A 16,204-nucleotide genomic window follows, 5' to 3' on the forward strand; every position below is an offset into this window, starting at 1 on the left:
ATCATGAACTTTAAAATAATGGATGTAGCTGTGACGTCACCCATTGGTTTGTGGTCTCTTGTTTAAAAGCCTCAAGTACAGCAAATTTGGCCGTCACCTCGTTTTTTTTTTTAACCAAAGTGACCATATATACCCTTAATTATGCAATAAAATGTAAATGAGTGAGTTATATAACATCCCCACCTCCTCAGTTCAGTTGTCATGAAGGGGGAAATTGGCTATAGAGACCCATTTTTTATACCAGGCTGTAAACATGTTTATTTCTGCTGTAAAGTTGAAGATATTTTAACAGGGGGATCTATGAGGATAGTTGCTTCTGGAGTCAGCCTCAAATGGCCATTGAAGGCACTGCAGTTTTTGGCACTTTATATTGGCTTCATTTTTCCGCTTGGTAAAGATATTGTGATGTAACAGCTGCTCCCTCTGTGTGTGTAATCTGAGCTTCTCTGTTTTTTGTTGTGGTAGATGACCCAGCCACACATGCATGTTAGTGTATGTGCGTTCCTGTGTGTGTATCCCACTAACTCATCACTGCCGCTTAGCATTGCACTCATACGGTGGTTATGTGTGATTACTGCCCCTCAGGTTAACATCATTAAGTCAGCACTGTTGCCATTGTTAACTGCTAACTACTGGCTCAGCCACCTCAACAGCCATATTGAGAGCCTTGTCCTGACTCATAGTTATGCTCTGAATGTCGTATGCAGTTCCATTAAGGACTGAAAAAGTCAACTGTGATACTGACAATGTCTTTTTTTCTTTTTTCAATTTTTAACCCAAACTATGATCGTTCCCTAAACTAACGTAGCATTTTGTTGACATAATTCAGGTAGCACTTCTGTTTCCCTTGAAACATATTTGGAAAAATGTTGTAGTATATGAAGATGGATGGATTATGATGAAAAAGACTCAATATGACTACAAAACAAAAATGACAACAAAAATATCTTAAAGAGACACAAAACCACAAAAAGATGGATTATGACTACGGAGAAATACAAACCAACAACAACCAAAAAGAGGCAAAACATCAAAGTTTGTATGTCTTGCTCCTGTGTAGGAGAGGTCTCCGGGCCTTTTGCAAAGAAACTGAAAAAGCTCTTGTGTTGTTATGATCTCAACAGTTAAAGAAGATGATGATTTTCTTTCTAAATTTTACTGCTTAAATCCTCTCAGTCAGTGCAGGTACTTCAGTCTTTACTCATCTTTACTTAAGCTATTACATTTACATTTCCACTTACAGTATTTGGCAGACACTTTCCTCCAATACCACTTACACTGCAGTTTTATATCCAAGATTGAGATGTCTATCAGCATGCAGACATTTGGCAGCAAACCGATAATAAATCATTCTGTCAAAGCAAAGACAGTGAGTCTATGTCTGCTGTTTAATAGAGTTTTGCTTAAATGGTGTTAGATGGATGGAATTTTCTTAGCCATTGTCCCATCATGACACCATACATAAGCTATAGCAGCATGAGACACTCCTTTATATTGCACCCAACATAAAATTCTTGCCCAGAGCGACTTTAATTAGAAATACATTCCCGGATCACGTCAGTCACCGGGGGGAAGCTCGTGGGCTGAAACAAGGCAACTTTTTATCCTCCCAGCGGTTTGTGCAAGAGCTGTAATCAGCACTGACCAGTCCAGAAAGCTGACATCACTCCCAACATGCAGCCGGGCTGCAGCCAAGTCTCACATGCCTTTCAAATGGAATGAGCATGAAGTCACTTCCCTCATAAACTCTGGGAGTAAAAAGACAAGGGGGTGAGGAGAGAGAGAGTGGGCAGGATATCATGAGAGTAACAGAAGCTTTGACCACTGCTCATTTCACGTCAGTTTTACGTTTTTACAAGCCATTTAGCTCCCGAATGCTGATGAATCTCAAGTGGTTTGCGGTCAGCCCACCAGTGATTTAGTATTTCAGTGACTTGAGAAATGACTCATAAGAGGGGAATAACCTCGGACCATCCCATAAGTGACCTCAGAGGAGACTCACGGACCATCACAGTAACCAATAAAGGCAGAGATGAACTTATAACTGATGCAAGAAATCTTTCATATCACTAAGCAGATTATTAAATATAAACTAAGCACAAATTTGACAATGTAGAAAAATGGAGTATGACACCATGACTCACAGATTAGAAAGTTTTTGATTCCCACATATTTTGATTAGATAAACCAGAATTATACATGCCAGATTTAGAGAGAAGTAATGTTAAACATGCTTATATTATCATGCCTCAAGTGTGCATATGCAGGTTGTGTATAAAGATGCTAACATTCAGCATTTTAACAAGATAATTTTGCTGATAATTAAGCTGAGTTTCTTATCGGGAGGAGGAGGGGATGATGGAAAGCAAGATACCTCGGCGAGACAGCTGCTAAGCATCAGACAGCAGCAGACTACTTAGCCTAATTTCCCTTTTGGATAATGAAGTTAATCAAAGAAATCTAGAGACAGAGGGAGCCTGGCTCTGAAAGGTTCTTTTCAAAGTGTGCATTTTATATGTGTAAGGAAAGACACCTGGACTAAATAAGAGCTTACATTACGAGAACTGTTCCAAGATGGCACCCATTCACTGAAGTGACAAGTATTTACACCACAAAAACAACCTCCTGGTTTGCTTCCACATTGCATGGCCAGTAACACGTGCGCATCAGTGTTAACAGTATGGGACATGTGTTTTACATCAAGATGATGTATCACGCAAAATATCTTTTCTTATTGGCTCTGAGAAAGATTTACAAATATTGCTTCCTCAGCGTCTTTGAGGGACTCAATCCGCTGATACAAGCTAGTAAGTGGACATTTTTTGGGGTCAAACTACTGTTTCCTAGATCAAGAATCAATCTCTATAGTTTGAGGAAAGTCTGCCATTCAAGGTGTCCTGTTAACTGTTTGTATAGAAGTGTCTTTTATAAAAGGCAGTCAGGAAAATGCTTTAAAGGCAGTTGATTACTGAGACAAATACAACACAATACACACTGACTGCTTTATGTCACAGCATTTGACAGGCATCAACTGACACACGCAGCACACATGGGACACATTAGACAAACAGATGAAGTAGTCAAAGTACAGCATGTCCCGGCTTTAATTTGACAAGAAATTTATCAAAGAAGCATGGTGACACCACCAACGTTTTTAAGGGCCTATTGAGGATTCCGAGCAAAGCTGAAATGACCTCTAATGTCACGTCTTTGCCAGCGTAATCCATCATGATGTTATCAGTTGTTTGCCCTCCTTGGAAAAGAAAACTGTACCCAAACAAACTCAGTCCTCCTTTGTGCTCCCTGTTATGCTGTCATGGGAACAGGAGTCACTGTTATGAAACACAACAGGAGGGCAGACGACGTTGAACGTCCCCCTTTAAACCTCCCACAGAGATTACTGAGCTGAATTGGCAGAATGATCTCATGGCTCCCATCTTATCAGCTGGCCTTGGGCTGCCACTGGAAGACACAGTGTTATGAACTGAAGCAGGAGTTTGATGAAGGGGGAAATGATGAAGTAGAGAAGAAGGTCAGAAGGGAGAAAATGCTAAATGCCTCAGCTATCATTTTAGGAAGATACCAAAGTGGGAATGCAGATAGTTTGATGAAAATGATGTAAATCATTTGCAATGATTTTCAGAGTCACCAGATTTCCACCCAGCTGAACATCTATGGGAGACTTTGATGGTACGGAAAACACCAAATTTGGGAAAATCCCCTGAAGAATGAAGTGTCCCATAAAGGTTGAGAAATTTTTCCTCCATCTTAAGATAAATGAAATATTTACAACCCTCTATAACATTTTAAGTGAAGCTGATATTTTGACATCCCTTTCAACATCCCTGAGGGAACAAATCTCAGATCATCACCAGAACCTAATCAGTGGTCTGTTGGCCTGGAGCCCATTTGTCCACTACATTTTACGGGAACCTGTTGATAAGTTTGAGCTTGATATATCTGCTGACGAGCAGGCCAGAAAAACAAACACCTTGACTTTTTAGGGGGATTTTTTTTTACAATTCAGATAAAAAGAAAACATCCTTGTATAAATGAAACAAAATGACAGACTTCTGTTGAAGTGTTCTGTTGAAGATAATCCTTTCCTCTACGTATCTGCCTCAGCAACAGGATTCAAAACTAACTCGCAATGAAAACAGTGGAAAAAAAGCTATTAATGGAGGAGAGTTCCCATGAGATCTGGGCAGGGCAAAGCATGCTGGGTACAATAACACAGAGGAGGTCGAGCCAAAGAGCCCCTGTGTTTATTGTTTGGATTAAACGTAGATCAAATGGGGCACATTTTCCACATTTAACTAGAAGGGGAGGCAAACAGTAGCGCCGTCGTCTGCAGAGTAGACAAACTGTCCTGACATCCAGATGTCACAGGTTTGATTCTTATAGCAGACATCAGTGCTCTTATTGAGCAAAACATTGAATCATGGCAGAGTCTGCCATGGTTAAAAAAAAAATAAAACAGAAAAAACAAACAGAAAATAAAACTGGTTATCGGCAAAACAAATGTGTATATTTTTCTAATCTTTGGTACTTAATATGTTATGCAGAAGGCTGTCCTCCCAAGAAAAACAGTAATATCAGCACATTTCCAGCAAATGCCCAATAAGAGAGTGGTGTAGAAATGAGTCCGTAATCCCGGAAATAAGTTGCATTTTAGCACTCCCAGTTCTTCTCGTAAAGTTAATGAGTTTTTTTGAATAGGTTTAGATGCCTGAAATAAGGTCTGTGGTTAACACAAGCTCAAGAGACTTTCACATTTCTACTGCATAACATACCTCATTAAATATATTGCTTGTGAACTGTGATGCTTTTACGTGTCTTAGAAAAGGTAGTTTTAACGAGGGGCTAAATGAGACCACAGAATGTCCCACACCTAACACGGCTTTACAGCTTCGTAGTGGTGGGAATTTGAAGTCATACGACTTCAGGCTTCATGGTTTAGTTTGTTTACAGCCTAACGATGCTTTTTACTTCTGGCAATTGCATTTACACCTTAAAAAATCATAAAAATGGTGTTCATTTTTCTTGCTGAATTAAACCTGTAAGTTCCATAAACTTCTGTTTGCCACAGAACTTGATTTCTGCAATAATCCAAAATCCAGTGGAAAAAACCCATTTTGATGAGGGAACCAGGGCATCACTAACTTTTGCATCGGCCCACCAAAAAACATCAGCCCTGTAGCGCTCTATAATTTGTTTTTATGTTCAGCGCCTTCTAGTGGCCATTGGAATTATGAGTCTTGTCCATTGGGCGCAAAGGAGGAAAGTTGGTTTCTTTTACCTCGGTCACTGACAAAAGGTATACAGTATATTCAAAAATGTGGCCTTTCATCTGCACAGCGGCATTTTAGTTTCCCAAAAAAAGACCTATTTTAAACTCTATCCATGGCAAAGATTGTCAGAAACTCAGTTTTCAACAGGAGTTTTTGGCTTGTAACATAACGGTGTATACTGTTATCTTCTTTGTGAGGTGTCACAAATGAGGGGACATTTCGTGCAATGGCGGATGTGACCAAAATAATGCTTACTCTAGCCTTACTTACAGGACTTCTTACATGTTTGTGAGAAACAGGGGTGAAAGAATGCACCACAGAAGTCCAGGTAAAAAATATCAGGCTGCTGAGTGACCAACATCAATATGACCTGCAGCTTAGATTCTCTGCCCGAGCCTGAACCTGACCCGACCCGTGGGCCGGCCCCCCCTTGATGGCGCTACTGGCCGTGCACATGTGAGTTGTCGACGGTGACAATGTGTGTGTTGGCTTCGTCAAGTGTACCAAGTGCAGCATGATGCTGGTATATGACAGCAGAAAGACGGGGACCTCAACACTTAAGAGGCACATGACGAAGGCTTGCCATGAAAAGAAAGATGAGAGTCAGTCTTCAATGTCCACGTTTGTATCCTTAAAAAAATGTCAAGTTTAAGCCGGGATCGGGCTCATAATTACAGTTAAAGGGATGGGCCGGGCTCCGACAGAACATGCAGGGGCTAGGGTGGGGTCGGGCTGGATTTTTTGGGCCCGATCTAAGCTCTAATATGACCGGCTGTTGGTTTGGCATGCTCTTGACTTGACTGAGTCTCAGTTTGTTTTTGCTTTTCAGTTAGACAGTTCTTTTTTTAAAAAAAAAAAAAAAAAAAAAAATTATATGCAACTGTGTGTGTGGATGGGATTTTTTTTTTTTTCAGAACGAAGGAGGGGAAACCCCTGTTTTCAAAAATACTGTGTGTATATATGACTGTATGACCAATTCTTATGTCGTTACTTATGATCTTTCGCCAAATTGATTTCATAAACCCTAACCACAGCTGTGTCAGATCAGATAAAATGTTCAGTTTTGCAGCAACAATTGGCCATTACAAATATTTTGGTTACAGTGACAGTATTATCTTTTCTCTAGCTCGACCTTAAGGACAAACTTGTCATGGACCGTCATGGTCCCCAGGGGATGAACCTTTTCTGTATTTGACACTTTATTTGTGTTTATCAAACGCCAGGAAATACGAGTAAAATTGCAAACATTTATAAAGAAGATATTAAGATATGATGGTGCCACAGAAAAATCCAGGGAATCAGTTGTTATAATTCATCCTCAGGGGAACATGAATGTCTGGGACTGTCTTAGCAAGCAGAATAACAGCATCACTCATCTGTTTAAATCTTATCTTTGTGTTTCCCTGTTAAGCTGCAGTAGTGGGGCAGTAACAAAAAATGTACTAAAAACCCAGAAACTTTGGAAGATCCCCATTTGATTTGGTAAGACTCAGCCGCATATTATCTTATTATCTCCTTACCATAACAAAGTACTTGTTTTAACACAAACCATGATGTTTCCCTAAACCTAACCAAGTTGTTTTGGTTCCAAACCTAACCAAGCCTTAATCACAGCATTGTCACATCATACAATGGACTTTTTTTTCCAACAGTGGTTTGTAACTGTTTTGAAAGGACCAGACAAATAATGTTGTTGTAGATGGTGACATCCATGTCCTGAAGAAGTCTCCTTTACTTTGCATGGAGCTCTGTTCTGCCCACTGCATCATCTCCTCTCTGTTTTACGCAGCTACATATCACTAAAAGCAGCTCGTCCCCCCCGGGGCAGAGCAGAGCTTAAGTACTCTGGTAAAAGATCTATTAAATTAATGCTGTCTAATGTACTGCTTCCTGAAACAAGCATTTACTGGGCTGTGAATGAAGGGAGTCATAACTCACTGAGTCACTGTGTGAGCATCTTACAGCCGCTCCATTCATGAGTCAGACTGAGCAACACGCAGACACTCAACATGAACCTTTATTCCAGTAACTCACGGTCTTCACTCCAAACACTTCTTGTCCATAACTCTTTAATTTATCATTCACTACCATGTTGTATGGACTTTATTTACTGAAAACAGTCAGTTCTGTTTCTCCATATTGTAATTCTGCTGCTGCTGTTGGTCTACTCTGTTTATAAAACATATATTGCATCCTGTCTTTTCTTGTTGAAGGTTTTTTTGTGAAGTTTTTCCTTATCTGAATAGAGAATCAATGGTTAGTGGATGGATATTGTGTATTATACAGATTCTAAAGCCCTCTGAGACAAGGTTTGGCCATAGGTTTTGTTTCAACACTGGGCTGGGGGGGACACATACAGTATGAAACAGGAGGTTTGGTGGTCTTCTGCCAGAAAATTCTGAGCATCAAACACTTGATTTACAGTATTCTGGTACATTCTTATGCAACTGTCTTTACTTTTGCCAAAATAAAAGTCCTTGGATGCTTCATTTTTTATTTGTGCGTTGAGGGTGGGGGGTGGGGTAAATATAAATACTGAGGGAAATGTGTCCCCTGAGTCCCCTCCTGAAATCTATGCCTATGACCGTACTATTTCTACCACTCTCTCTGCATATGTATAACTTAGTCTTACGTTTGTGACATGATTAAGCTCAGATTTATTTGGATATGTAAACCATGTAAATGCAACATTAAGTCCTTCAAACTAGATTTAAACTTGGGATCTATCTACAAGATGGAGCCTCATCATTATGTAATAATGATGGTGTCACCTGAAGTTAATATTGTGCCTTAGTTTTGTGTATCACCAAACAAAAGTGTGATTAACCAAATTACTACAAACTAATAGCCACATGTTGACTTTGAAGCCCTCGGGGCCGCTGAGGGTCTCAGATGGGTTTGGCAACTGCAAAGTAAGCATTTGTTGTCGTAAAGTTTGTTCATTTAATACTGCTAACAAAAAATATACCTAAAGATGAATCACTGTGCAGTGAATGTAATGTAAATTCAGACTCGGTATTAATTTCTTTTGCTCATTTCCAGTGGTGTAGCTTAGTACAGTTACTGAAGTACTGTACTTAGGTATGATTTTTAGGTGCATGTACTTTACTTGAGTACTTTCGTCTTATCCCCAGAGGGAATACACTGTTTGTTTACTCTGCTGTATTTATACAACAGATATGTTACTTGCAGATAAAGATTTTTTAAATCAAACAAGCTGACAGTGTAGAGCATTCTTACACATCCAGGTACAATGCTGCTTTCACATTAATGCCACAGTAACAATATCATCTGATATTATAACATATGAACATATAACACTGATAGGAATCATTCTGTCATCATCTGTGATTGTACTTTTGATATTACAAGTACATTTTGCTGATAATACGAATAAATTCAAAGTGATATGCTAATGTGATGCTGACTTTTTGTGACCAAACAAACAAAAGTCTTTGTAATAATAATTCATCAAAATTCTGTCAATAAGTCAACTCAGCACTGAGTATTCGTGTTATATGATATTTAAATACTGTGATAAGCTTTAACTTTTAATCTTGATTTATTGATTAAATTTACGAGAATTTTTTGTAATGTTTTTTTTTTTAAATTATCAATAGTTTTTAGGATTTTAAACACAGTGTTTGATGTTTAATTGAATATTATCAGAAGTGATATTTTCTTCTTCACCAAGTGTTAAATAAACACCTGTTAGTGATGACATCACTTTATCTTACCTGGTCTCAGTCCGTCAGAGGCGTCACACACAGCTGTTCAGTCCCAAAATATGACTCCTGTCCTCTGTGATGAGTTCATCTCTCACATCACTGTGTTTATCTGATTATTTCTGAAATATCTTCTGTCCTTTAATGTTCGTCTTTAGCTTTCTCTGGTCTTTTTCTTCTTCTCTGACCGTAAGTTCTCTTGCCAAAGTTGGAGGCGCAGTAACAGAGCAGTGTGAAGCTTTGTCCTCTCCAAGTTTGGTCTGTGAGCTCAAAGGGCGAGTTAGAACTGAGGAGAGAGAGAGAGAGAGAGAGAGAGAGAGAGAGAGAGAGAGAGAGAGAGAGAGAGAGAGAGAGACTCTTTCTTTCAGCTTCAATAAAATCAGTTCTTCTTCTTCTTTCAGCCTGTTTGTTCCTGGTCAGGAGTGAGAGTCTGCTCTATATTTAACGTGTGCTCTCAGTCTGCGTTAGCAGCTAAACTGACTGACTGACTGACTGACTGACTGACTGAGGCTTTAACAAACCCCCAACAGCTGAATCACAGTATCAGCCAGTCCAGCAGCCTGGCTACTCCTCCTCCTGCTCACAGCCAGGGGCTTGGCTTGGCTCAGCTCAGCTTGGCTCAGCTCGTGTTGGTTTGATGAGGTTTGCATTAGTTGTGTTACTCTGGTTTAGCAGGTTGTTTTGTTTTCAGTTTCTTAAAGCTACAAACTTTAAATTCTAGTCCTGTTTCCAAAGTTGCCAAAGATACCAAATATGTCAAGTTGGATTTGGGAAATTTATTTTAAATCAGATTAGATTTGTTTTAAATGGAAATCAAATTTCTAGTAGATCCAATAATGAAGACATACAACAGTTCAAGAACCCAGGCTGCAAAGTCCTCTAAATGTGTAAATGTAATGCCAGCGACTGGTTAGAAATGTTTGATTTTGGTTAAGAGAGCCATGGGATACATGTCAGACTTCTACATTCATATAAGTGTATATATATTAAACCTGTTAAACTTAATTGACCTGTGCAGCCAAATATAGTTTAAATCCACAGAAATGTATTTTACATTCCAGTGGAGATCTCAAAGTCCAAAGTCCAAAGTAAATGTGTGTGAAATGATGCACAAGACATCTAGAATATTTCCATTTGATGGAGTTATGGAGCCATAAAAATCATGGAGTGAATACTTCACTCAGTGTTAGCATCATACAGCTTTGATAAAGAACTGGAACATGATGATACAGAAAATATACTGTCAGAGAGACAGTGTGGAACAAGATGATTTAAACAACCCTAATGCTTCTTAGGGTCACCATATGTTACATTCAGAGCATCAGTATAGCAGCATGCCACTATTTGCTATGTACAGATATAGTGGAGTAATAACATCCTAAGAGGAGAATGAAGTCATGCTCCCTCTGTGTGTGTGTGTGTTGTAATCTGAGCCTCTCTGTTTTGTTGTTGTGGTGGCTGTTTCAGCCGCGTGTGCATGTTTGTGCATCTGAGGCCTTGAGTGTGTATTCCCCGGGCTGGCTCATCATTGCTGCTTTGCACTGCACTCATGTTGCTGGTATTGGGGACGGTGTCATTGCCAAAGTGGAGTGTCCACCCTCCAGTTACCCCTGGTTAACACTGTTAGCTCTGTCAGCACTGTTGTTGTGTTTAGCACAGTTAGCTGCTTGCTGCGGGCTCAGCCACCTCCATGTTGAGGACCATTTGCAGTTATCCTGTGCCAGACTGAATCATAGATATGCTCTGAATGTGGCATATATCTCAATTTAAGATGAATAAAGGGGCAAAGAGATTAAAACTACACTGTTTATTAATCTTGTCACACCAGAGCAGGAAGTGATGGTATAATGCATGACGCAGAAGAAGAAGAAGAAGAAGAAGAAGAAGAAGAGGAGGAGGAAGAAAATGCTGACACTGCGGCTGTAAACCCTGCTGTATGTTATGAAAGCTCTTCCAGGAAAAGAAAAAAATAGAAATATAATGTAAAATTAAATCTAAGAACTGACAGAAAATAATGATGGTGGGTCAAAACAATAAGATACCGAGCCAAAGTGTTGACTTACAAAGTCAAATTACAAAATATCAAGTTGAAATTCAATACCAGTTTGATTAAGTCCAGTTATGACTTTTCAAGTCAAACATTATAATCAACTTTTTAACTTGTCTCGTCCCCGACAGCCAAGTAATAAAAGTCAGTAATATTAGGGGTGAGTAGACGTCAGTGTTAGGTTGATGGGTTCATATAGCACATAAAATGTTTTAAAACTAGTTTGACATAAAGATCTCAACTTAAGGTCTACTTACTAGATTTTCAGTTGCATCTCATGGTCTTCCTCGGCAGATGGAACAACTAATTCTGTTAAAAAAATACATAAATAAATAAAATAAATAAATACATTTTTACATTTGTGTTAACATTCGCTCACACAAGTTTTGATTTAGGACAATAAAATAAAATGTTAAGACTTGTATTTCAGAGTCTTTTTAAGGAGCTCATCAAAGAAAATATTTAGTCTAAAGTTTAGTAAATGCCATTTTACATATAATATGGATATATATACAGTACAGGAAAATGAATATGTTGTGCAAGAAACAACTATGTAATATCATCGATAAACCATGTAGAGTTCATTATTTTCAGCATTCAGCTTGTGAATGTGTTATGTGTTTCTCACATTGTGGCATCCTCCAGCTCAGTTTTAGAGCAGCTCAGCTGTGGAAATAAATATGTGTGTTGGTGCTCACTAATTTCTCTTTATTTATCATTTCTTCTGACTGTCTCAGCAGGTTTAGCTGAAGTAGGCCAGGCGAGCCTTTTTCAAACATAATATGATTTATTCATGGCTCTAAACACAACATTTGCTCCTGATGAAAGCAAGTTCATGTGTCTAAACATGGGAAACAGTGATACTGTTATAAAGTGTGACATCCAGCTTCAGCAGACACAACACAGCTGACATTACAATCAGTGTGTGGTGTTACATGTCACTCCTGCTGTGATTCACTGATTATAAAGAGGTTTTATAAGGATATTTTCGTGAATAAACACAGCAAAGGAATTTAAAAACATGTTAGCACTTGAAAAATAATCACATCGTTTCATAAAACAATGAGTGAGGCCAAAACAGCTTGCATAATTACACACATATGCAGAGATTTGGAAGTCATTATGTCCTGCAGTGTTTTTTCTTCTTTCTGGAAATATTCAATCTTACGAAAGTGCAGAATATGTTCCCACACAGAGACATAATGATGTTGTGTGAGGGATCATTTTCACATCATCATCTCACAAAGAAATAAAACAGCTGGCGGAGGGCGAGACATTCACACACCCACACACGCTGACAGGAGGTCAGTGTAAAACAAGGTGTTGATTCAGAAGCATCAACTCGTCCATTTGTCTAAGATGGAGTAAACAAACAGCATGTCATCTAACTTCTATCTCTCATTAAACTTTTTTGTTTATTTGTTTTGTTTTTCTTCTGTGCATATAATTAAAAGATTTTCAGCTTTGGTGCCCCTCAGTGGTAGTTTCAAAGAAGACAACAAGCGGTTCTGACCTCCAAATATGAACTCTCTTTGGCTTTTTTACTTATTGTTGTCATTTGGTTTTGATAAATGTTACAGTTTAAACAGTAGTTTTTAAAGTTAATTTTAAAAAAATATTAGTCACACATTATTTCTAAAATGATTATAGTATAAACTCAATTAATTTCAATTTTATTAATTGTCAACTGCAACAGCAAATGCACATTCTCATTCACGGTGGTTTACTGTTTGTTTCTACCAAATATATTTTGCGTTGGTCAAGGAGTAGTTAGCGGGTACTCCGGCTTCCTCCCACAGTCCAAAGACAAGACTTTAAATTGCCCGTAGGAATGAATGGTTGTCTGCCTCTATGTGTCAGCCCTGTGATATTCTGGCAACCTGTCAAGGGTGTACCCCGCCTCTCACCCAATGTCCGCTGACACCCTCAAGAGGATAAGCAGTTGCAGAAAATGAATGAATGAATGCTCTTGGGGAACAATCTTAGAATCACCGATGTTATTACCATTCATCCTCTGGGGACCATGAATATGTGTACCAAGTTTCACAGAAAACCATCCAAAAGTTGTTGAGATATTTTAACTAAGAACGAAATTGTATAGGAAAAGTCAGAGGATCACCAAAGTCAGGAGGATAAATTGTCTGGGGAGCATGACTATCTGGAGTAAATTTTGTACCAACACATGCAGAAGATTATGATATATTTTAGAATGGTGTGAAAATTTTGGCCTGTAGGTGGTGTTAGAGGAAAGAGCAGAGGATCGCCAAAATATGAGGGATCTATCCTCTGGGGAACATGAATGTCTGTACAAAATTTCTTGGCAATCCATCCAATATTTATTGAGATATTTCAGTCTGTACCAAAGTGGTGCACCAAACAGACCAACATCAACATCCATACAGTCATGTCGCTAACAAAGCAACACTGGAATAATAATTAATGTATTTCCACTCGTTCACCACACCCAGACTTCCTCTTGCACTCACACAGTTACCAAGCGGCTGCCATCATCCCTCTGTTATCTGTAATTTTCCATTAATTTGAACCTCTGCAGACAAATGAGAGAACTGCTGTGTGATAATCATCACAGTGCTTTAACGGAGGGGAAGGCCATGACTCAATTCACTCTAATGAGCTGCTCCTGCAACTCTGCACATTTCCCTGTGAATTATTATGGACTACGTATACTGCTAGAAACTGTACTGTGCTCTCGTCTGAGGTAGGAGCTGGAGCATGGAAAAGGGCTGATGTTTCTGCAAAATTGGACATTGTGGGAATTACTGCTTAATTGCTTTCTTTCCAAGAGTGTGATGAGAAGACTGATATCAATCTGATGTCATCGTGCTGAGTGCTAAAGCCATGAGACAATTAGCTTATCTTAGCATTAAGATTTTAAAACAGTACATATAACACCACCTGCTACGTGGATATTATAGGACTTTTGTGCTGAAAGCTTTGGTTAGTTTAAGTCATTTATTAAGAAAAAAATACCAAACATTTGCAATTTTCAACTTCTCAGATGTCAGAATTTGCTGCTTTTCACTGTTTGATATCATTGTAAATGTAATATGTTTAGGAATCAGACTGTTGGTTGGGCCATTAGGCTATACTATTTTTGAAATAATTCAATAGATTAAACAATTGATTTAAAACATTTTAAGTTGATTAAATACCTTTACATGAAAATTAAATGTACAAAAAAAAAAACATTTTAGTACTTACAAAGATTCAAAGCAAGCTGCAATTCACTTCATGTTGACCCCTGTGTTGCATCTGCATGTCCCAATAATCAATATTTACTATCAGTCAACATATTGCTACAACCCTAGCATATAGGCATTCACAGCAGGCCTAGTAGGGCCAGTAGGCCTACACTTTTCCCTCCATTATATCATCTGATCTTAACTTGCACATATTCACATCACATTGCATATAATCCACAACATTTTAGGATGCCAGGAGGTTAAAATAACTTGTACGTGCAGTCTTACTGCAGACCTGTGGGTGTGGTGACATCATGATACTGATGGTGATTATTCATTTTAATGAGGAACATCGCCATCTAGCTCTGGTCACCGTCTCTTCATACAACTGGAGAATGCGAGGGGTGATTTAAAATGTTTATTTACAGCAGGTTGTTTTGTTTAATTGTGTGCTGTTTCTTTTTCTTTTCTTTTTCTTTTTTTTTCCTGACAGGGTCTTATAATTCCTAAAATATGGCATTAACATTATCTTATTTTACTGCCACATCTTTTTTTTTTTTTTTTTTTAAATCTCCTGCAGTGTAAATTTCTACTTGATTATCAAATTAATAAAGCTAACATACACGTGTGCGTCTTAAACTTGGATTAATAGCTGTCAGAACATAAAAGTTGACATATACAAACTCCAGGCTTGTGCACAGAGCTGTGCTGGTTAGTAAGGTATCAAATTCACAGGAATTAAACCGTTAGCGTTCCGGAAAAACCTTCAAAATAAAAGCATGCTCACACTTTTGTTGTTTGAGCCCCCACAGGTTAAGTAATGTGCTGTCTAATCTGTTTGCGTGAATCTGCAGTATATTTGAAGTAGCTTATGTGAATCCCTTTTTTTTCTGGTACACTTCCAGCTATTTTAAGCTTAAGTTTCAAGTTTCAATTTATTTTCTTACTTGTTTTTGCCATTTTTTTCCTTTACCTGTTTAATTCAGTGAGATAATTTTCCCATTGGGCTGAATTCATACATAGATGTTCTTTTTATGTTGAAATCCTCACTTGCGTTATGTAGTTTAGGATTCTTTGCAGTATGTTGCTATAATAGTTAAAGCAGAGGTTACAGTGGTTGCAAGTTTATAGAGTATACCCAGCTTTAGTTAATGCAGTGATGCAGCAGTCCTACAGTAAACCCCCCCTACAGTTCTTACGTAATTATACTTAGTTTCCTGGATACAATTATATTTGCCTCTTGTCAGACTCTTCTATGAAAACTGCCCTGCCGTGGAGAGTAACTTTGTTTACTTATTGTACTTAAACACAATCTTGAGGTATGAGTACTTTACTTGAGTATTTTTATTGTATGCTACACTACCACTCCTGTACTGTATTTTTTTTACTCCACTACATTTATTTTATAACTTTAGTTGCTTTGCAGATTCAGATTATGAATATATAATACAAACCAAAAAAGTTGAGTATCCCTGCTGTATGCCAAAACAACCAGATACAAGAACAGTTTCTTTCAACATGAACAGTTAAATTAACCATACACTATCAATAACACCTTGTCACCAAAACATTCATTGTTTCCACTGCAGATTATAATTTTACTGTCCCTTACATATCATATTTTAATATAAATTACACATGCTGTATTTAGTGTATGTACATAATCATCCACTCCATGTATGTGCAGATTCTGACTCTGACAACAGGTAAATATAATGGTAGCCTATCCTATATGAACTTTTACTCAGGTAAGATATTGAAAAAAGGACTTTTACCTGTAAAATAATATTGTTACACTGTGGTTTTGCTACTTATACATAAAAAAGCATACCTGCATACTTCTTCCCCCAATGTTAGAGTATGTGGAATGCAGTTGTTTGCCACACTAAAGAAAGCAGCTTTTATTTTGAAATCTCGTTGAAGGCAGTAGTCAGACAG

At 38.2% G+C, this 16,204-nt stretch overlaps 1 protein-coding gene across 2 annotated transcripts in view; it reads right to left on the minus strand.

Annotated features, from left to right (window-relative positions):
- The window catches only part of LOC125896630 (filamin-A-interacting protein 1), a 49,678-nt gene extending 40,147 nt beyond the window's left edge, over positions 1-9,531 (minus strand). For both annotated transcript variants that reach the window (XM_049589342.1, XM_049589341.1), the window contains exon 1: positions 9,029-9,531. The gene's annotated coding sequence lies outside the window, so the exon portion shown is untranslated. The remainder of the gene's footprint in view (positions 1-9,028) is intronic.
- Positions 9,532-16,204: the final 6,673 nt, after the last annotated feature.

Source organism: Epinephelus fuscoguttatus, linkage group LG11 (genome assembly GCF_011397635.1).
Source record: "Epinephelus fuscoguttatus linkage group LG11, E.fuscoguttatus.final_Chr_v1".
Taxonomy (NCBI): domain Eukaryota; kingdom Metazoa; phylum Chordata; class Actinopteri; order Perciformes; family Serranidae; genus Epinephelus; species Epinephelus fuscoguttatus.